Source organism: Cyprinus carpio, chromosome A18 (assembly GCF_018340385.1).
Source record: "Cyprinus carpio isolate SPL01 chromosome A18, ASM1834038v1, whole genome shotgun sequence".
In the NCBI taxonomy this organism is placed as follows: domain Eukaryota; kingdom Metazoa; phylum Chordata; class Actinopteri; order Cypriniformes; family Cyprinidae; genus Cyprinus; species Cyprinus carpio.
The window spans coordinates 8,692,083-8,716,457 of NC_056589.1; the positions used below are offsets into that span (position 1 = coordinate 8,692,083).

The 24,375-nt window shown below is 36.7% G+C and overlaps 1 pseudogene; it reads left to right on the top strand.

Annotated features, from left to right (window-relative positions):
• Positions 1 to 5,727: 5,727 nt before the first annotated feature.
• On the top strand, positions 5,728 to 23,534 carry LOC122148526 (annotated as a pseudogene).
• Positions 23,535 to 24,375: the final 841 nt, after the last annotated feature.

Sequence of the window (24,375 nt, forward strand, 5' to 3'; positions counted from 1 at the left end):
GCCCAAAAATTTTGTGTCTTATACATACTACAGCCCAAACAAAATTAACATGAAGTCCCAAAAAAAAAAAATTCACCTTAAATAAGGGATTTGTTCCCAAAAAATGAAAATTTTGGGTGTTTTTAAACTTCTTACCCCCCGGGCAAACCAAGATTAGGGGGGACTTTTTTTTCTTCGTAAACACAAACAAAAAATTTTTTAACTCCCTTTTCGGGCATTTTAAAAAGGGAAATTTTAAAGGGGAAACACGGGTTTGAGAGTCAAAAAAAATACACAAAAAAAAACCCCCCAATTAAAAACCCGGGGTCTCTGACATAAACGAGGGGGTAAAGACACAAAACGGTCGGGTCTGTGCAAGAAACTTAACAGTTTTAATATATTTTTTTTTACCCTGATTCGCCGCAAAGTCCAAAATGTCCTAGGGCAATTTCAAAAGCCGGCCCCCAAAGCGTGCCCCGTCTTCCCCCCTTTCGGGGATCACGACCCTTTTAAGTCTTTTTGGGCCCGCTTCCTAAAATGGACCATTGATCTCCCCTTTTACCAAAATTTAAATTTTGAGGGTTTAATTTGGGCCATTTGAGAGATTGGTTTGGGGGTAAGGGACTTATGTCTGTGAAACCGCCCAAAACAAGAAAAAAAAAGAAGCCCGTCTGAAGAAAAAACAAGAATTCCTCCGGACCGTTTGGACAAATTTCAGTGAAACAGAGGTAAAAAAAAAAAAAAAAATAAATTTAAATACTGTTTTTGTTTTTTTGCCAACTGGGTCGTTTCGTGTCAAACCTTTTGATTTTTTTCCCCAAAACCGTATTGCCCCTTCACTTCTATTATAGGGTGAAAGACTTCAACGGTTTTTTTTTTAAAAAACTTTGGGTTTTTGTTCACTGAAAAAAACAAAATCCCCTACATCTTGGGGTCCCCGGGGGTAAACAAATAAAACCCCCATTTTCATTTTTTGGGTGAAAATCCCCTTTAAATGTGGCACAAGGTCCCAAAAATTTAATCAAATATCACTAATAACAATTTGTTTTTGATTTCCCCCCATCATCCCTCAAAAAAAATGAAATAATAGGGAGCAAATGAACATTGGTTTTTTTGCTTAAAAATACATAACCTACAAAAAAAACCCCAAAATTATTTTCAATTTTGTCATGGGTTTTTGATTTTCACCGAGTGGGAAATGGATTGGGTTTCTTACTTTGCTGCTGTCCATAAAAGTAAAAAGGGTTTTTCTCTGGGGTTTAAAAGACATGGACAGAACCCCCCCCAGGGGGCCCTCAGATCTAAACTGAACCTAAAGGCTTCCTTTCAGGGGTCAAAGCCGTAAAAGTCACTTTTGTGTCTTTTGTATCCTTTACATAGAGGAACCCGGGCGATAAATTTCATTAACCCCACCTTGGGGCCCCGGGTAGGGCGTTGTGGTTTTGTTGACGGGAAAAATTTTTTCCCCCAGTCCCTGCCACCAAAATGTTTCGTCAAATGTTTTGGGGGCAAAAATTATCCCCATTTCCCCTTCTCATCCACTGCCAATTTGAAATTGTCTTTGAGTTCTCAAGAGGTAGCTTATTGTGATATGAAAGCATTTTCAATGGTCAGCATGTGTAAGATCTTCGTCTGGAGTCAACCTGGAAGATGATAATGACAGCATGTGTTCACAAGAACATTAAGTATTCTTTCAGATAAACTAGGAAAGGACGTTCATTCTTCCTTTTGGAACCAAACGGGGAGGTTTTGTCAAAGTGTCATTTTTAACAAGGTTGTTGCAGGCGTAACAATGGCTGCAGTCATTCAAAAGATCTTCCCCTCTGCCAAGTTCCCCCTCCAAGGACATGCTGTGTGATTGAATTTGCTAATAAATTTTTGAGAACTATGGCTGAGAGGAAGATTTCCCCTATTGAATGACTGTCAGCCATTGTGGGTCAAAGAGAAATATTTTAAAATTCAGCTGAAAGTTTCATTGAAGGTTGCACATGTGAATTGTACAGCTACATTTCTTAGGCTGAACTATAACTAAGAAATTTTTTTTTTTTTTTTTTTTGTAATTGATTTTTAAAGTTAGTAATGAGTACGAAACTAAAAACTGTTTTGTAGAAAGGTACTAGAACAGTTGTTGTTTTTTTTTTAGTGTGATTTTAAAAATGACTTAGTAAGGTGTGTGTTTGTATATTATTATTTTATTTTTTTACAACGTTTTTAAATGCAGTGATAAAAAAATGAGTCATTAAATGGGTAACTAAAAATAGTTATGTGTAAGTAATTTGCATTATAATTTAAACAGGAAAACACAAAGTTTGTTTACACTATGTGTTTTAACACTTTAAAAAAGAGCACTAAACGTTGTCACTAGCTTGGTATCCTAAGGTAAAAGTAAATTTACCCCAGATAGTTACATATTAGTGCTTCAAATGTACATTTCTAGTATCACATATATATACCTTCTGAAAGGATACCGCCTCCAGTGAACCATTTTGCACTTCTAGTCCTCCAGCATGCGTTTGGAGTGATGTAATGACCGACTTTAAATTTTTTGGCTCAATTAAATGATTTATAATCTTGATATTATCAAGGGGATCTGGGCCATTCTATCTTCAGACATACTTTGGCAATAATGGAAGTGTCCAGCGATGTGAATAGAATAGGGAGCCGTTATGTCCAGCCGTGGCCACAACCTTGGAAAAATTCTGTACATCAATGGATTCTACTGCTGCGGTTCTGGAATGCTACGATACTGGTTGTACTTCCTGTATGATACGTCCCAATAAATGTTTGGTGAACATGAAATAGGGAAATCTTAGAAGCAATGTTCCAGGTGTCAATACAAGGTGCTCTATGACAAGCCTTTTATTGCACAGTGTCAAATACTAAAGATTAAACATTGGTTGATTACAGTTTAATACTTTCAAATGAGAATGGAGAGAGTTTAAACGAGGGTTTTAATGCTGTATTGAAGAGTGTTTGTTCTCTCGTTCAGTACCTGAGAAATGTTCTGCTAGCCAGATCTTCTCATTGTCATGAGCAGCAGTGTCCATCATCCACGCTTCCAAACGTGCTAAGCGTCATTTATCATATCATGTCTTGGGTTCTGGCACTGACTTTTATGACACAGTCTGCCAAACACAATCACACGCTCAAAGGTAAAGTTTTAATAAAGGCTCTGTAGTTCAATGTAGAACAACTAATACATTGCTTCTAGTTGGGTACCGCTTTATCTTCCTGCGGAATACCATTTTCTGGCTTGATGATGTCATCATCATTTGGGGACTGAATTTAAGGTGACTCTTACAGATAAACAATGAGATTACACATATTATATGTTATGATGTGTCTTATGGGAAAGGTCACTATACCCACTTTTTGCTTTGCAATCCCAATCAAGAGAGAGAGAGAACTTATATAGTATAATTTAATTACTGAAAATTATATTAAAATTAAAATATTTTGTAAAAAAAAAAAATTTAAGTTATTGTAACTAATGCAAGATGTCTGTACATTAAGTGTTTTATTATTCTCATTATCAGTTGTAATTCTCATTCCTGTAATACAAATAATAATTTATGTAATATAGTTTTAAAAAAATGTAATACACTAATAAGTTGTATGTAGCGCACATACAATTATACATTTTCATAATTTCTTAAATTTAATTTGAAGAAAGGAAAATAGTTTTGTTTTATGATCATGGGTAGTGTGAAACATTTATAAGCACAGTTGTATCATTTTTAGCCATTTTAACTTACACCCCAGACTCCTCCCCAGTGGAGATGTGCCTGTGGCTCCGTTAATCTTGGTGGCCCCTGAGCCCGGGAGGCCCACTGGGAAGCCAGGTGGACCAGGGAGGCCCAGGGGGCCCCAATTGGACCAGGTGACCTGCAAATTAAAGCAGAGAATATTACCCTTTAACTGTGCCTATTTCCACTCCACATATACCTTATTAACCTGCATTAGAAATTGCCCATATTCACTTTGTTTTTTTTTTCCTTTCACTCATAAACAGACTTATCTTTACCCTCACTATGACCTCATGTGAAGGTTCACCCTGTTCTCCAGGGGGTCCTGAGGGTCCAGGCTATCCTTGCTTCTCCTCTCTCACACAGGCTCAGCCCTTCTCACGCTGGAGGACCTGCACACGGGTACAAAGAACAAAAAATTCATTCACTGACGCTCCATGCAGCACACAGTTCTCAAAATCAGTCAGAGCCGGTTATTATATTATAGTCACACTGTAATAAATGTTACAGTTAGGTTTATTATTTTAGTAATTACCCAAATAAACCACTGAGTAATAATTTAACTACACACACTATAGGGGTAAGGTTAGGGTTTGGTAATAGGGTTTAGTGTTGCTTGTAATTGTTCCACTGTCTTTTTACTACTAATAATACTTTGCTATTATATACTATGTGTAACCTACGCCTAAAATAAAGAGTGGCCCAACAAAAGACAAATATATAGATACCATTTTTCTGAACAAAAATGAGTGTGGTTGGTTTCTAGGTTGATGTTCTTGGGTGGTGTGCTGCTGTTTGTCTGGGTGTTTGTTGGTTCTAAAAAACGCTTTGGCATTGTTACCTAGCCAGGTAAACACTGCTGCCTAGGAATGCAAGAACTGTCAATACAACAATCAATTGTGGTGTTGAACCTAAAGTATAGAAGCAATCATGGAACTGTTTCTAATGTTGTCTGTCATTTTCTCCACCACAGTCCAAAGAAGTTTAGTCGTTTCTTAAAAACTGATTTGTGCTGAACTTACACTTCTAGAATGTCCCTGTGTGCTCTTGTGCTTTCAGAACAGAACAGTCAGTCAGCGTGTAATCATTGATTTCTGCTTTATAATTCGTTGGAGAGAATCTCGAAATCTCACTGAATCCTGCTATGTTACCTGACAGCATGAAAAATAAAAATCAATTCCCCTCTCCGCTTCCTTAGTTAGATGATAAAAGCCATAGTAAAGCAGCCGAATTTTTGAGAAGCGGTTGAACGGAGGACAGTTTCGCTTTCCAGAAGACTTTGTTGATCCATATTACATGTTCCTGTGTCATATGGCTGGATTTTCCACATTTATGCATATACCAGTAGCTGACCGCTTTTTCCGTGTTCCGCGTTTTCCCATGTGCACCCCCGCTCTCCTGGCAACCCTGGATTGCCATCTGTTTTTCCATTATACACCGGCATTCCGTCCACACACCGGCAAGCCTGGAATTCCTATAAGTAGATTATGTTGAGTGACCACACTATTGTGGAACTCTACACTGAAAATTGCCTAGCAAATTTATTTATTTTACACACCTGTATTAAATGGTAAAATTCTTAGACTAGTATTTTTAAATAGTATTTTCATGTAAATCTTTGGTACTGTCATAACTGATACGTCACTACAGCATCAGAAGAATAAAAAATATACAAATAAGGTGGGAACAGACTGCAAAAGAAAAAGGCACTTTTTATTACAGTACAAACTCTCTTCCCATTGGCATTACCACAAATGCAAAGAAATATATCTAGATATATATATATATAGATATATATAGATAGCTATATATATATATAATAGATCTGGAAAAAGATTTAGTTTCCTGATATATTTTTGTATCTTCTTTTCATTTATGCAAATGCCGTTTGTAGTAAATTAAATTCAACTACTTTATTAATTCATTCCATGCCATCTGTTTTCCTTGTGGTAGAATATAAACAATGACAAACATTAAAATAATTATTTCCTACCTGGCAGTCATGGGTGAGTCCTTGGTGGTCCTGGTGGGCCCTTTGAAAGTCGAAATCAAACCAAGCCTGTAAACATGGAGACAATCGATTCCTGAGATATGAAAGTTGTGTAAAAAAAAAAATGGTCCAATCAATCCTAATACTCACCATCAGACAGACTCCCCGGAGTAATGTTGCAATAGCCGAAAGAATTTTTAAACCTGCCACATAGATTTGTACTCAAGTTGTTGCAGAACTGGTGTTGAAAAACTGTTCTAGCTGAATCCCATTATTAAACCACGCCAGCCCAACTAAAAAGCATTTACTTTTAATTTGTGAATAGAAGAATGATCCTACCGATAACAGAGAAACCACATAGATTTTTTTTTTTCTCCATTACACTCCTTGATAAGTAATGTTGATGTGAAGGAAATTTTCCACTAAGTGATCTTTTGTTTCACAACGTGTTTTAACCTATAGTTATTGAATTGCACATTGCATTCTGTTGTTTTAGAGGTTAGAAATGATCCTGTAAGCTTCTAAAATATGTTTTAAAGTTTAATGTTATGTAAATGGATAATATATGGAGGGTTTTTACAGACATGTCTACGGACATTTATCACAGACTTTTTTCAAAAGGATTTCCTTTTTTCTTACAGCGTATGATAAAATGTAAAACGTCTATACTATGTTAAGAAAAGAAAAATCCATCTATTAGGAAAGTTCATACACAATACAATTCAACTAATTAAGAAAGATTTTGAAATAAAGACCCTTGCTGAAAAAAATAAATATTAAATAGCGTAATATGGGGTAATATAACATTATACAAGCTATCAGGGTTTATCTATGAAAAAAAAAAAATAGATATATGGAATAGCAACTCTTTGGTGTAAACTACAGTCTGATTACTGTTCAACTTTTATCCCATAGGTTGCTTGGCCAGAAGTAAATTAATTGTGCCATCTGCCCAAATAAATCAATCATGTCCAGTATGAGTTTTCCTTAACTGGAACCATGGATAATGTCATCATTGTCATCATTCCAGCCTGCTCTTCTGTTTTGTGCTGGTTAAAACCGCCCATTGGTCTGAGGATACTGATACTGGAAATCTCCCCAAACTTCCTCCTCTCTCCCCCCACACCTCCCCTCGTGCTCCCAAGAAAAAGGGTTCGTGTCCTCCGGTGCTGCCACCGGCTGCGTTTGTTTCTGGAGTACTTGATACTCGTCCTCATCTTCGTTCAGCACCATGTGTCATGACTCCACCACGGCGCTCTGAGAAATCTTCCACTAATCTTCCTCTCCACCTCCTGTCAGATGAGCCTCCCACAGCTCTCTCTGCTGAACTCGCATGAGCAGAACCCAGGCCGGCACAGTTTATTTACCGTCAGCACGAGGCACACTCTGTAAAGATCCAACTCAACCGGGCATGACATATCCGGCCCCCACACTGCCTAAAGCCTCCTGTTCTTCTCTCAATCAGCCCAGTGGACCAGCATTCTGCCTTTAATTCAGTAATTTCAAAAAAGGTGGGGGTTTCCAGAAACCGCGAAACACAATTAACTCTAAGCACTTGCAAAAGTAAATGCTGCATATAAAAGTCTAGAATATTCCCCCTCCAATAGGGGACAAGTCTCTGAATGCGAGAAGACAATCGAAGTCCTTTTTTCAAGTTGAGGTGCTGTGTGTATCTGAGGGTATTGCTCAGCTTTGTAACCATCCTGATACGCGAGAAGAATAACCCCCCACTTGTGCAGTCACCTGATTCGTCTGGTCAGTAGAGGTCATCTTCAGCAGGACCGTTTGGTCTGGACAGCATAATCCCACATATACAAACCACAGCCATGATGTGGTATACAAACTGAGAGCCACTTGCAAGATTTCAGTAAACCACGGTCGTAAAACAGTTCTATTAAGAGGGTCCTCCAAACATCTTCAGATATTAGTGTTTTTTATTTATTTTTTTATTATAACCTTCCAACCTTGGTCTTGGCAAACATTTAACACCAAACCGTTAGATTAAACAGTTTAATGGACAAAATCGAAAGTATAACCATATCTGAGACCAATACAGACCAAAAAAAAAAACAACGATTTTTATGCTCCACGGTGATTTCACAAATGTCAGAGGAAGTAAACTGTCAGCAAGCTAAAGCAGCCTATACCCATATGAGTGTGAACTCATGGCTGATTGTGAATTTAAAGGCCTGACATACAATTCCTTACAGTGCCCATATCACGCAACCAGCATGACCCCTTCTTATTTTTTAAATTTGGGTTTGGATCTGATATCAGTTAACACAAACACATCGCTCCATTGACGAGAGTCTTCACTTTCCTCGACTTATAAAAGGAATGTGGAATCCTTGTGCCACTTGCTATACTGTACCAATGGTCAGGCACTGCCATAATTGTTTGTACAATATAATATACATATAATATAAAAAGATAATCATATAATAATGAAGTGTAAATGGTGCACCAGCCATATTGATTTGTGTATTTAAAAAAAAAAAAGATTAATTTTTTTTTGTTCTTTTGTGTTTTGTGGTCCACTAACACCCTGCATCTGTAGGTCCATTGCCCATACCAAATACAAAGCTGAGCTACAAGCTCCTTGGGTTGGGTTTTGTGTTTGAATCACGCAAGCACGGAACACGGTATCAGACGTAGAGTTTTATTTTTTTTTAAGATATTTAATAATGTCTTTTACTGACAACTGTTCATGAAATTAGTCTCCAACCTTTGACAACTCAAAGGTTTTTACTGTATTTGAGGTAGTTTGGTTCAGCATTGGTTTGTTGTACATGAAATGACGCATCAGGGAACCGTACAATTACAACATAACTACAATTTTTAGGTTTACATAAATAAGCAACACTGCACCTGGTCACGGTGTGGTGCGGGCTAGAAGCACGTAAACAACGATACAATCTTTAATACTCAAAACCATATAGGTGCAATCCATAAGGAGAAGGCAGAAACACACGTACACCGATCGACGAGACCGGACTACCCAACCCTGCAACTGAATGCAACTTATAAGGCGACTGTAAATGAGGACATAATCACACAGGAACATAATGACACAATAAACATGGACAACAAGCACGGAACACATTGAGAGAAAACACAAACATAATGAATCCATGGGCGTGACAGCACATAATCCGTTAATTCTATTATAACATCAATGTTCCCAACACTGGTTATTATGAGATGGCCACAGCTTTGGAGCAATTTATAGACCATCTTATACATATTGCACAAAGAAAAAAAAAAAAAAAAATACAAGTTTTTCAGAAAAAGGAAATAATCCTGAAATTTTTTTTTTTTTGTTTTTTTTTTTTTCTGTCTGGTGCATTGGGATTATTTAAATCAGATGGTGAATTAAATTGTGTTTACCAGAACTGCTACAGATGTGCATTTCTGAGGAATACCTAATCTATGGATTTAAGAAAGGTTGTGTGGTTTGTGTCACTTAATCTTTTAAACAAGAAAAATTTTAAGAAACCTAGAACTACAGTGAATTGCATATTCTTGAACACAGCTGTATCTGTCACAAAGTAATGTCTGTCCAGTTAAATTTATAAATATTAGTTATTTCTGAAATTCTGATTATAAAGTCTAACATTTGACGAGTCCGTAAGTCTCTTCCTGGCTGAGTGGGTGGTTCTCTTGGCCAGATAAGCGACAAAATGGCACGCATGCCCACCTTAGAGAACTCTGGCTTGAAGAACTAACTGACTATAACCAAATAACCCTGTTTAAAACTCCAAATTCCACTCCAAGTATCACTGCTCGCCGGACAGATAATGAGGTCTAGAACATGCGGGTCTAAAAAGTAGACGATAACTTTAGGCTATAACTAATTCAACTGACATGCAAATCTATATATTCCTGCCCTTAGCCGTAATCCACTAAACTGCGGTAATATCATCCCTATATATCAATGAAATGCCAGAGTGTCTTAAGAAAGCTCCTAAGAGTGGCAAATTGCAAAATGAATTACAAAGGGCCTGAAACAGAGCCTTGTGGAACACCATAAATTTAATGTATTTAAGATGGTCTCTTTTTTTGATGAGTTTTTTACTTTAATTTTTTTATGAAAAGCAAGAGCATACAAAAACCCACACCAAAATGGGTGATCATGTAACATTAAGAAGAAAAAAAAAAGATAAATACGTGCTATTTGATGTATACACTTTTTATATAACAGGCCCTCAGACCTCAACGAGTCTCAGTTTGAGTGGACATTGGACTGTGTTCATAAAGGGAAGTGTTTTGGGCTTCTCTCCCTATGATGCGTTGTCTCCAACATTGCTGTTAGTTCTCTGTCACGTGGGGCACTTGCCTCATGAGAAACCGAACAAATGTCCCACCCACAAACGCCGTACGGCTAACATTTCTTTCACTGGAGGCGAACACACAACCATCAAAGAGATCACACAAATTTAGTTAGTGATTAGCTAGGAAAGTACTACAGTGGATATACAATAAAATGTAATAATCATGAAAATCACACTGTACTTACTGAAGTTTGTATCTAATATTTGATTACAAATGGCAGTTTCGCCGCAAACACACTTTAAGCACTATATTGGCTGTCTGTTGTGAACAAACACCAGCAAGCACCATAAACTGAGAATGGTCTATAAATTTAAGTTTGACAGTCCCCCCCACAATCATTTCCTGTGGCTTCCTGCCCACAGTTTTGCTACCGGGGACAAACCAACTTTTTTGAAAATGGTCCCACACCCCCCACAAGAGGACCACAAATACCGTATTGAAGTGACAACATATTTAAGTGACGTTGCTTTCAATGTGCATAGGGAGACGTTGTTCTCCAGTGGAATGAAAGATTACTTGTTTTCATTCTGAGAAGACAATTCCGCCCCAAATACGTAATGTGTGATTTTGCTGCATGTTCAAAAGGTCAACTCCTGTATTAGCGGCTCAAGTCTTTATTAAGAACACCCTGAGTTAAAACGTTTTCTGCCCTACAAAAAAATTCCCCCTTACACTTTCCTGTTTGTCACATCTTGTAGCTCAATATACCCTACGAGTCAATGCCACTAAGAAATACAAGTTCACAAATGATGAAGTTAATGAGCACAGATCACAGAAACCTGAGGAGTGGGCATATTTTACTCATAACAACTGTAGCAGAGCACTTAAACAAGCTAAAATCACCTAAGCAAGCCACAACATTGATACCTGTTTTGCATGGGTGAAGGCCACTCACGTGTTATTCAGTTAATTTATTTTGTACCACAGTTTATTTAGGTTAATTGGTATTTAGCCAATTGTTTCATATTGTAAGGGTAATGTAACTACAACTCACATTTACACTTTAGTCCCCTGGAGATACCTAAGGTAAGCCCTTTTCTCAAGGTTGCAGTGGTTAAAATAACCCCCTTTTGGGCCTTAACGCCGGCAACAATCTAGTCCTCAGGGTTTTACCATTAAGAGTGTCTTCCATAAATATTGACCTGCATTTAAATTAGTCTACATCATTACTAAGAAGCAAAGTGGAGGAAAATGGTGACAAGGGAGTTTAATACAGAGGACGGGGCAATTGTAGATTGGATGAGATGTTCCAATGGTGAGAGATCGAATCGTGTGAAATTATGGTACAGCACATTCACATATTGGCACCTTAACTAACTGGTATGGATGGATCCGCCCTATTAAACCAAGAAAATACCGGAATGCTGCTTGCATCTGCTCTAATGCACTTATACATTTTCAGCTTATTTCCACACACTTCTTTATGCTATGACTGGTGGGCGTGGTCAATGAATTTCACTAACATCGTCTGAATTCTGATAGACACACACAAAGTACGGCAGTCTGAAGACACAAAATATCTGCTTTGTTCATATTGTAACAATTTGGTTTTTTTGTTTTTAAATTGAATGATGAAACCTAAACATATCTAAATAATCTTGATGCTTTAAAAATGAATTAATAAACACAAGAAACTGTTGTATAATAAACATTAATGAATATTAATAATTAATTAATGGATTTGAGACAAGGGCTCTGGTATTGTTGCCATCCACTAAAGTTTAAGTTCCCAGGTAGAAATAACCCTGTCTTTATCCCGGTAGTTAATAATAAACAAATGAATAAATAGGCCTGGGTTTAAACCTTAATATTACGTGATATACCTTTTATAAATATAAATTGTCAATATTGGCAGTTGTTTTTTTCTTCTCGCAGTTATTTTGCCAATGAAAATAGTTCCAAACAAATTGCAGCAGAATCTTTGCATCTCCATTTAACACAGTGGTGTTTTATTTCTGAATGATTCAGCATTTTGAAAGAATCAGGTGAGTCAGTGATTCAATGACACATTTATAGAGACATTTATTTATAAAGTCACTTGATTTGTTCTGAAAGAATCATTTTGTATGAATCAGTTGAATGAACGATTCAGTGGACTCACAGTGACTTGCCATTACCTATTGGCCAAGTCTTTAATTTCATAAAAGTATCTGCTTATTTTTGCAAACATTTTCATATTTCTATCTTCAATATAGTTCATATTTAAAACATGAATGCTATTTTAACTGCTTGTAAATGCATTCATGCAACTTCTTAGCTGCATTAAAACAGTCAGTGTAAATATCTCCAAATGCCACCTAAGATACAGATGCCTTGGACCTGAATTTAACTGAAACAGAGAGAACTCCAACACACAGTGCAAATTAGGTGATTAGTGGCAACATAGATGAATGAAATGACAAATCAATAACCTGAAAACAAACACAGGCTAGGAACTATTGCAAACGCAAAACAAAATTCCAGACTTAATGACACTGTGACAACATAAAAGATGACACATTTATTTATTTTTATTGTCCCTCTGTTTTGGAAATGTGTCAGTCCAGTTTGTTTGCGAAAATAATAACTAATAATACTTCTCAACAAGCTGCCATTGGTTAAGGGTGCGGTTTTTTTTTAAGTCAATAACCCCTAGTATGCCTTACTTTCGTTTTTTTTTTATTTAAGCAGGAGGGCCTGTAGCAATGACTCAAGGCTCATGCCGCAGATGTCTCATATCCTCCTGAAGTCTTTGATGTCTTGATGAAAGATGATGCAGAGATGAGTTTTTGGCACAGCTGAAGGTTTGCGTGTCATGACAATGTTTTGGAAACTGATGCTGAACAGGACATGAGTAGCACACAAGGTTACACTAGAGATTTTTTTTTTTGACTTTTTATTTATCCTGATCCAATCCCATGTAACCACTCACTAGTATAAAAGAGTATGTCTGGCTGTTCTGGTGCTTCAGACTTGAAGAAGCTGTTGTAATTCTCAATCCATTCTTATGGCAGGTGAAACTTCTCCAGCCCTGCGGAATGAAGCAGGTGCATCTCGGTGAGGCTGTTCTGGACCTTCTGATGCAAGGAGCCCATAACAGACAGTGACGGTGCTCAAGACTATGTATGCGGAGCCATGGCCACACTACTGTTGCTGTTACTCTGCCTGCTGCTGGCCATCAGACACCACTGGACAGAGAAAGACCATGTACCGGGTTGGTAGGGTTCATTAGAAAATGTGTCCTTTATTATTTAACACAGCATTTTCTTTATCAAATCCATTAACAATACTTTTTTTGAACTGATGGTTATGGGAAAGAGGAGTTTTTAGTTGGTTACCTCTCCTATCATGCAGTGTTTTTGCCTTTTTTAGCATTTGTTTCATGACTATGCTATCTATATTTTCGGTAGACAGTATAGACACGCATTCTAATTGGATAATGAAATGTTCAGAATAAAAGTAAAAGCCCCACACAAAACATTAATTATTAATCTCTTACGATGTCCTAAAAACTCCAAAGAAAATGTTTTGTTTAAAACTCAGATTAATTATAGCATGTCACATCCTCATTGTCTCATTACTTGTTTGCTGCAATGTGTTTTCATTCAGGTCCTTGTGTTCTTCCTGGGTCTGGGTCCTCTTCTCTCTTACTGGCGGTTCATCTGGTCTGGGATCGGCACTGCCAGCAACTACTACAACAGCAAATACGGAGACATTGTGCGGGTTTGGATCAATGGTGAGGAAACTCTCATCTTGAGCAGGTACGTTCTCTCACACACACAAATGCCACCCCTTATGAAAAAGATATTACACTTTAGCATACTTTTAAAAAGAGTACCTATTACAGAAATGATGTACTTTAACATAAATTACTTGAATGCAAACTGAATGTAATGTATATACATGTTATTTACAATTGTTATATTCAGTGCAATTGAGAGTGCATACCTTATATGTAATTTCATAATTACTTATGTTATATATCTGAAATATGATTACATAAATGTACTGCCAAATACACTGCCAAGCATATGTGGTAAACTAAAATCAATTTCAATGTCAGTTCTATTGGAGCTTGAATGTCATATAATGTCATATTTAATACATTACCACATTTATAATTTGATGAAAGTTTAAATTCAGTATATTTATATAATAGATATTAATATATATATATATATATATATATATAGATTAACTTTAAATATAATACACTACATTTATAATGATGACGTTTAAATTCAAAACATTTAAAATTTATATATATATATATATAGATATATAATAGATATATAAAAATTTAAATATAAAACACTACATTTAAAATTAGAATCATTTTTTTTTACATATGCTTTAATATGATAGTCAACCCATCTAAAATAAGTGTACTTTCAAGTATGACAAAACATTACTAAAACATAATGACTTACATTAATACTTACAATAATACAATGCATTATTACAAAGTACACTTTTTAGATTAAAGATATTAGAAAATATAAAAAACAGTCATGAAAGTTTACTCTCTTAAGTTACCATTAGGTGGATGTGGTATATTCATTATTATTATTATTATTATTCTCTTTTAAGATTGGAAGTGTGCTACAAGTGCACATTGAAAAAACAATTAAGCTCATTTTTTAATGCATTTAAGTGACAGAATTTGCCAGCACCATATCACAGAATGTTCCAGGATAAATGAACTCAATGTGGATTTCTAATGCTGGTGTATCACAGGTCATCTGGCTGTGTATCATGCACCGTTGAGGAAATCTCTGTACACCTCACGCATTTGGGGAGCAAAACTGGGTCTGCAGTGGTATCGGAATGCATGGAACAGGGGCATTATATTCAACTCAAATGTGGCACTCTGGAAGAAGGTCCGGCCTTTTTTTATGCCAAAGGTAGGCATCCTTTTTTATAAAATGCAAGCTTATACTGTACTGAAGGAGGAACAGGCTGATTCAAACTGCATGGCCATGTATGTGTGTGTGACAGCTCTAACAGGTCCGGGCTTCAGAGAACTTTGGAGAATTTGCATCACTTCCACAAACTCACACCTGGATAATCTGTCACACCTGATGGATGCTCGGGGGCACAGGTGGACATCCTCAACTTACGTGCGATGCATTGTAGTGGACAGTTTCCAACAAACTGTTCTCTAGGAGTCCCTCTCAAATGGTCAGTCTTGAGAAACACTTAGACGATAATATACTATATACTAAAAAGTATCAAGGCAATTAAATCACATTTAATAATCAGTTATCTAATACAAATGGTCTAATAAATGTTATGTAATAAATCCTTACCACTCTAAACCATTGAACAGTATCTATATATTTATATTGGCATTATGCAATCTTAAATAATAATATGCTTAAGAGCATGATTGATGTTCTCTCTATTGTTTGTGATCATAGAATTAATATTGCAATTTTTAGTATGAGAAGTATATTGAAGATTCATTATAAATGTAAATTGCTGGTTTCTTGCTGCTGTGTAGTTTTAGAGCATGATCTGCTTCAGAAGATTCATAAATATTTTGACACCTGGCAGACCGTATTAATCAAACCTAATTGTGTACTTCAGTAACTGGGCCTGGTGGTTTTGCACAGGAAGCACAAGAGAGACGCGTGGAGTTCATGAAGGTCTCATTTTGGCGATACCATGGAGAAATACCATGGTACAGAAGTATATGAATGTGATAGCATCTGATACTTTTGTAAGGAACACTTAGACCAATGCAGAATCCAGAGAGCTTTAAAAACCTCTTTTAGGACTAAATTGTAAAGTGTTTTTCTGTTGTGAACATTTGTAGGGTTTTTGAAGGTTTTTTATGGTCTATGTGTGTGTGTGTGTGTGTGTGTGTGTGTGTGTGTGTGTGTGTGTGTGTGTGTGTGTGTGTGTGTGTGGTGTGTGTGGTGTCGGTGTGTGTTTCAGTCAGGAGTTGCAAGATGCCATTGCGGCTCTGATCGAGCAGAAGAGAGTTCAGCTGACACAATCAGAAAAATTTGACCAGCTCAACTTCACAGCAGAGCTGATATTTGCTCAGGTGAATGAAACATGCCGAACATTGTCAACACACTTCTGAAACATGTATGAGAATTACTCCCCTTATATGTGTGTGTGCGTGTTGCGCGTGTGTGTGTGTGTGTGTGTGTTGTGTTGTGTGTTTGTTGTGGGTTTGTGTTTGTAGGAGAGCCATGGGGAGCTGAGCACTGAGAACGTCAGGCAAGTGTGTTGTTGGAGATGGTGATCGCAGCTCCAGACACTCTCTCTATCAGGTCTGTTCTTCATGTTGCTGTTGCTCAAAACAGAATCCAGACGTCGAATTAAAGATCCTGCAGGAAATAAAACACTATCCTAGGTATGAGCAGACACAAAATTCAGTCATCGTACTTTGAAAAGGAATTATTTCCTCATCCTTATATCATTTCAAAACCTGTATTCTGGAAATGTTCTGTAGTTACACACAGGAAAATGAATAGAATCTTCTACATAACTCTTTTTCCATTCATTGAAAGACTCCAAAAGAAAGCGTTCATTATGTTCTATAACAGGTTTGTAATGACATGACAAGTGATTTAATACTGACAGAAATTTTTTGGATGAATTATTCAGTTTTGATTGTGTAGTCAGTGTAATGTTTTCATTCACAGTGATTGTCTGATTATATGATTTTCATGTTATGATTGTGTTTTGTAGCGGGTCGGAGCCTGCAGCACTCACATCTGTCCAGGTTACACAGTCTGGAGAGTTTATCAACGAGTCGCTCCGGTTTTCCATCCGGTCGTGGACTTCACCATGCGCCGGGCGCTGTGATGATGAGTGTCATCGAAGGCTACAAAGTGAAAGAAAGAAGGAAAAGGACAAAACATCATACTGAACGTGGGTGCGGATGCACAGATCCGAATTCTTCCACAAACCGAATGAGTTCAGCTCTAGACAACTTCCAGAGAAAAATGGTGAGTCTTCATTATGAAATTTGTTTCTTGTCTTTATTTCTGTCATTGTCAGTGCCATTACAAACATTTACCATAGTAAAACTATTAGCCATCACTCAAATAAATAATGAAATATTTGTTATTTAATATAACTTCCGAAGACAGATTTGTGATTGTTTTGTTGTTTTAGGAAGGATCCCATGTTAATTTTTTTATTTTTTAATTAATATATTTTTTATGATTTTTATGTCATAGTTGATCTAATATTTAGTTTTCAATGCCATTACCAACATTTACCATCACTCCAAAAAAATTATAATTTTTTCTTATTTTCTATAATAATAGTAAGAAAGTCAATATTTAATAAATCAAAAATAGTGATAGTATTTTTGTGTACATGGCACCATCAACACAGTTAATTACTTTTCTCTGTCCTCTTTCAAGGTGCCGCCATTCGTTTCTTTCAGGGCCTTTCGGATGCAGGCCCGAGGGTGGTCATGTGTGGGGAAAACGCCCATCGCTATGGTTGCTGATGCAGTTCTATTCTTGTTGACGCTTCTGGCTCGTTTCTCTGTGTGTCCTGTGAAGGGCTGTACTGATAGAAGCATCCCACAACGACAACGACCTTCATCAGCACCGGTGGAGGAGCCCTCGAGCCTCAGCGTGAGCTCTCATCCTCAGAACACTCTCTCTGATCACCTCTAAAATTATCTGTCTCCTTTGTCATTATGTAACATTTATTTATCTACTACGCTTTTAGTAGTCTAGATATTTGTGTTTCAATTCATATTCAATTCATTGTGATGTAATTGCTGAAGTATGATAGGGTGGCTTTCTATGCATTACCGGTGTCTTCTACGTTTTAAAATTCAATAAAAGTATCTCAAATGGTGTAACTGTAATGTGTATTTTACTATTACAATATTAATACTCACACACACACACGCCACACACACACACTATCACCTGCATGATAAGTGCAAACAAAAGCAACATGTGGAAACAGATATGCAAATTTAAAAAGTACAGCATATTTAAAAGAATAGAAATGCATAATTTATTTTTTTTTTTTTTTTTGTTTTTTTTTGTATTTTTTTTTTTTTTTTTTTTTTTTTTTAGTTTTTTTTTTTAGTTTTTTTTTTTTTCCCCCAAAAAATTTTTGAATAAAAAAAAATTTTGTGTAACTTTTTTGTTTGCTTTAATTGTCTTTTTGTCTTTCTCATAATAAACAACAAAAACAGTAAAAATATCAGGGGTGTAGGGTGTCCCGCTATAAAAGAAAAGGAATCCCCTATAGTAGCTAATAAAGTTATTTATGTAATACACTACAAGTAACATTTATGTGTGTATATCCTGGTTTAAAAAAAAAAAAAAAATCTAATACACAATGAACATAAACAGACACACTGTGCACTGCTATAACAAAACACATTCGTGTGTTGCTTAATAGGAAAGGTTTTTTTTCATCTTGATAAATTATCAAATGTGTGGTGCATGTGTTTTAATTGTGATAAAACACTTGCAGTATGTCTGCATTTCGTATCTGCCGTCATAACAGTAATTTTCATCAGCAGAGGGCACTGTTATACCATGTTAGGACAGTGTGAACACTGTACATGAATAAATCATCTGAACTTCACAACTGTTTTAATTTAAATGATCGAGAATTCAGAGCTGTCAAGTTTTAAATGAGTTCAGTGAATTCAAAACTAGTTGGACTCAACAGATGTTCAGCAGACCCCATTTGTACAGCTCCTGTGTGTGTAGCTGGCAGGCAGCATAAGGGTCTCAGGGTCCATTAATTTTCAAGGGCCATTTCTTCCACATGGGGCCCATAAAGCTGTCAGCCAACACATTAGAGACCATGAACACACACATACACAAACACACCACTTAATAGGTCATGAGCATATATAAACAGTCAAGATTAACGCACTTGGTATGCATATTAAATGATTTCTAAATGACATTTGCATTTGTTGTTTTGATGTATTATTATCATATTCAGGCTGTCTATAGCGGAGCATTCAGACAGACCGGATCATGTTGCTTATTGTTTTCTGTGAGAAATCAGTGGCCAACCCTTAGATGAAGATGGAAATGAATATGACGCATGTCTTGTTATTGCCGTGGTAACCTGAACAGCTGTGTTAGTGGCAACAAGATGACAACTGTAGAACAAATACACATTGTTACACTAAAACAAAACACACACCTGCCTGATCCGAGATCTCCATGTCAATGCTCTCTAAACAGAAAACAGGAAAACGTCATATCACCAATACACTGAGATATTCATGCTTTTCGGAGCACTGAAAATTGCAGAGAAGAAAAAAGAGCTACCGGATGAAATTAATAGAGAGATATCTGTCCACTCTATTCATTGCTTATTTGTAGTGTAAGTTTTGGCCACTTCCCATAACAAGTTCCTCTAATATTAACAAATAAATAGTGAAGCATCGTTAAATGAACGGTCCTCCCAAACAATGAAATCTTTCAAACCAGATCACATTCTTTCTTCATTGGAACAGAAAAGGAAGAACTGTGCAAAATGTTCACGCTGCTCTTTTCCATACTAAATCAAAATGACTTGTGGACGTAATTTTAATTTACATTTTAAAAATGTAATGGTTTTAATTGACTGAAACTAATGATACGTTGTAAATACATGTTTTTCCAGTATCAAGGTATACGTTACTTGGCATTCTGATCATTAATTTGAACTTGAAAATATGTGGAAGGTTTTCAAAAACAAATAATCCACTGAATCCGGGTGTAACATTTCTACTAAATCCGCATGTCAGCTTTCCTTATCTTGAACCCTCTAGCATGTCATTACCCACATGTCACAATACTGTCTAAACCAAAGTTTCCTTTGCTAATTCAGGCAAACTCTATGATAAGAGAGTATGTCTTTAATTAGCTGAAAGAAAAAACAAAACTGTTTTGCGCTTGTGTTTAAATATGCAGCTCTGTCCATCTAGACTGCTGCTCTCTTGGATGACCTTAGCAGACCAGATCAGTTTCACACTCAAACACCAATTACACAGCAAATATTGTAGATTTTGCAAGAGAGAAAGAGACTCTATGTACTGGTTTGAACAGGAAGAAATGCTCAGATAAGCAGAAAACCTCTGCCTTGCAAAACGCAAAGCACAAAACATGCTGAGACAGAGCTGCCATTGATCAACAAAATTATGACAGGTTATAGTAATGGACTACATTTTTACACTACAGGGGTACATGAAAATAATGTTTCTGGGTGTTCTAGTGGTGGCTTAGTAATAGCAACAGATATTGCTAACCCCAGTGCAAAATAACCCTGGTAAATTATAATTTCCATTTCTGTCAATAGAGATCATATAACAACCTTTCTTAGCTTTTTTTCATTCTTTCTTCTTTGGAACATAAAAGGAGAGTTTTAGTCAAATGCACCACTGCAGCTCTTTTTCATTGAACAAAAAATGAATGAGAATGATGCATGCCAAACTCCAAAAAATGTAAAAAGCCCACGCCCCATCCGGCACGGTGCAATTCCGTATTATTATTTTACGAGGTGGCTAATTGCACGAATTCGGCCGACCACACCTCTCGTGAATTTCATACGATTTGTTGTCAAATCAGTACGTATTTTACAAGAGTTGCACATTCGGATGAATTTGGAATGAATGACCTACACACCTATCCCCGCCCCTAAACTTAACCGTCACTGGGTCTACCCAATCGTAGAAATCGACGAGTGAGGTCGTACATTCGTACAATTAGGCACCTCATAAATATTACGATTGCCGGAGATAGCGTTGAAAAGCCCCATAAAAGTCCTTCATTTCATTTGTAGGTGAACTATGCCTTTAAGTAAGTTAGCCTACCATGTTTGCTTCTGTGGCAAAGACAAACAAGACACTGTTTTTTTTGTTGTTGCTTTATATGTAATCAACGCAAAGTGAAAAACCCCCCGGTTTTTTCCCCCCCCCCCCCCCTCGTATTATCATACTGCACAGAGGAATGTATGAAAACCATTAGCTCTTTCATTAATAATGGACGCTTTCCAGCTCTGAGATCACATCAAAGTTACATTTCACTTCAGATCTGGCTTAGGCGTCAGACAGATCACATCCTCGAGACACTCTGTGGCTTTAGAAAGACCCTTATAAATACTGAGCCCTTTGTTACTGTGGAAACTAAACCCAAGAATTCCCACATGGTGGTTTTTATGTTAGGAATTTAAAACTTACCAGCTCTAAAAACCCCCAAAAAGTTTATATTTAATTGGGTTATCAAACTTAAAAAATAGCCTTAAGGCATGTTGGTGTTCTCCTATTGTTTTTGGGTTCCCTAGAAAAATTTTCAATTTTTTTATAAAGTAATGAAAATTTTAATTAAAAGGGAATTTCTGGGTTTTTTGCTGCTGTGTTTTTGGGGGCATGATCTGCTTTAGAAAATTCATAAAAATTTTTACACCCGGCAGCCGTCTTAATCAAACCCTAATGTGTACTGCAGACTGGGCCTGTGGTTGCACAGGAAGCACAAGAGAGACGCGTTGAGTTCATGAGGTCTCAGTTGGCGATACCATGGAGAACTACCATGGTACAGTATAGGCATGTGCTAGATACTGATACTTTTGTAAGGGAAAACTTAGACCAATGCAGAATCCAGAGAGCTTTAAACAAAACTCTTTTAGGACGAAATTGTAAAGTGTTTTTCGTTTGTGAACATTTGTAAAGGATTTGAAAAGGGTTTTATGGTCTATGTGGTGTGTGTGTGTGTGTGTGTGTGTGTTGTGTGTGTGGTGGGTGTGTGTTGTGAGGTGTGTGTGTGTGTGTGTGTGTGTGTGTGTTTCAGTCCAGGAGTTGCAAGATGCCATTGCGGCTTGATCGAGCAGAAGAGAGTTCAGCTGACACATGCAGATCGAAAAATTTGACCAGCTCAACTTCACAGCAGAGCTGGATATTTGCCTCAGGTGAATGAAACATGCCAACATGTCACAACACACTTCTGAAACATGTATGAGAATTACTCCCCTTATATGTGTGTGCGTGTGTGTGTGTGGTGTGTGTGTGTTGTGTGTGTGTTTGTGTTTTAGAGCCATGGGAGCTGGAGCACTGAGAAGTCAGGCAGTGTGTGTTGGAGATGGTGATCGCAGCTCCAGACACTCTCTCTATCAGTATGTTCTTCATGTTGCGTTGCACAAACAGAAGCCCAGACGTCGAATTAAAGATTCCTGCAGGTGAATAAACAACTGTCCTAGGTATGAGGCAGACACAAAAATTCAGTCATCGTACTTTAAAAGGAATTATTTCCTCATCCTTATATCATTTCAAACCTGTATTCTGGAAATGGTTCTGTAGTACACAAGAAAAAATGAATAGAATCTTTACATAACTCTTTCCATTCATTGAAAGGACTCCAAAAGAAAGCAGGTTCATTAGGTTCTATAACAGGTTGTAATGACATGAAAGTGATTTAATACTGACAGAATTTTTTGGATGAATTATTCAGTTTTGATTGTGTAGTCAGTGTATGTTTCATTCACACGTGATGTCTGATTATATGATTTTCATGTTTATGATTGTGTTTTGTAGCGGGGTGCGGAGCCTGGCAGCACTCACATCGGTCCAGGTTAGCACATTCTGGAGAGTTTTATGCAACGAGTCGGGCGTGTTCGCGGTTTGCCATCCGTACGTCGTTGGACTTCATGCCATGCGCCGGGCGCTGGATGATTGAATGTCATCGAAAGGCATACAAAGTGGAAGAAAAGGAACAAACATCATACCTGAACGTGGGTCGGATGCAAAGATCCGAATTCTATCCACACAAACCGATTTGTGCATCGAGTTCAGTCTGAGTACAACTTGTCGCAGAAAAATGGTTCACGTCTTTCATTATGAAATCCTTTGTTCTTGTCTTTTATTTCGTGTCAGCTTTGTCAGTGCCATTACCAACATCAAACATTTACCATAGTAAAACTATTAGTCCATCACTCAAAATAAATAATGAAATATTTGTATTTAATAAATTAATAAGAAAGATTCTGTGATTGTTTTAGGAAGATCCCATGTTAATTTTTATTATTTTTTTAAATAATATATTTTTTATCGATTGGTTTTATGTATATTTGATCTAATATTTAGTTTCCAGTGCCTCTTACCATGTACAAACACTTACCATCACTCCAAAAAATTATAATTTTTTATTAGTTTTCTAATAATAATAGTAATAAAAGTCAATATTTATAACAATCAAAATAGTATGTTTTGTGTCCATGGCAACAGCAACAAAGTAATAACTTTCTCGGTCTCTCTTTCAAGGTGGCGGGGTTGCGTTTCTTTCAGCCTTTCGGATCAGGCCCGCGGTCATGTGTGGGGAAGCACATCGCTATGGTGATGATGAAGTCCATTCTTGTGACGTGCGGTCTCGTTTCTCTGTTGTGTACTGTGAAGGGCTGTACTGTAGGACAGCATCCTGACAAACCAACGAACCTGTCACAGCAGCCGGTCGTGGAGGAGCCCTGCGAGCATCAGTGTGCAGCTCATCCTCAGAAACTCTCTTGAAATCCACCTCTAAAATATCTGCTGCCTTTGGATCATTATTAACATGTATTTTATCTACATGCTTTTAGTAAGTATGTCAGAGATATTTGTTTAAATTCATATGCAAGTTCATTGGGAATGTAATTGCTGATATATGATAGTGTGGCTTTCTATGAATTACCGGGTCTTCTACCGCTGTTTATAAAAGTCAATAAAAGTATTCTGCAAATGTGTGTAACTGTAAATGTGTAGTTTTTACTATTACAAATATAATACTCACGGTGGGCACACATCCACACACACACAGGGGGTACACACACACACATGCACACAGCACACACACACAGCAACACAACATAAATAAGTGCAAAACAAAGCAAAATTGTGGAAATCAGATATGCAGAATTTAAAAAGTAAAGAAATATATTTTAAAGAAATAGTAAAAAATGCCATAATAAACCAAACAAAAAAGTACATTTGTAATAATAAAATATCATATAGGCTTGGTGGCCTAAACTAATATTTTCAATATTAGTGTATTTATTTCGCTAATAAATTGTTTAATGGTTCGCATAATTGTTTTACTGTTTGCTTTAATTGTTTTGTCTTTCCTACATAATAAACAAAAAAAACAGTAATAATAATCAGGGGTGTAAGGGTGTCGGCTCTATAAAAGAAAAGTAATGCGCACATTAATAGTAGCTAAGAAAGTTAATTAATGTAATACAATACAAGTAACATTTAGTGTGTAGATACATTGTTTAAAAAAAAAAAAAATCTAATCACAATGAGCAGCAGAAACAGACACTACACTGCACTGCTAGAACACAACAGTGCTTCTTGTGTTGCATTAATAGGAAAAGGGCTTTTTTTTC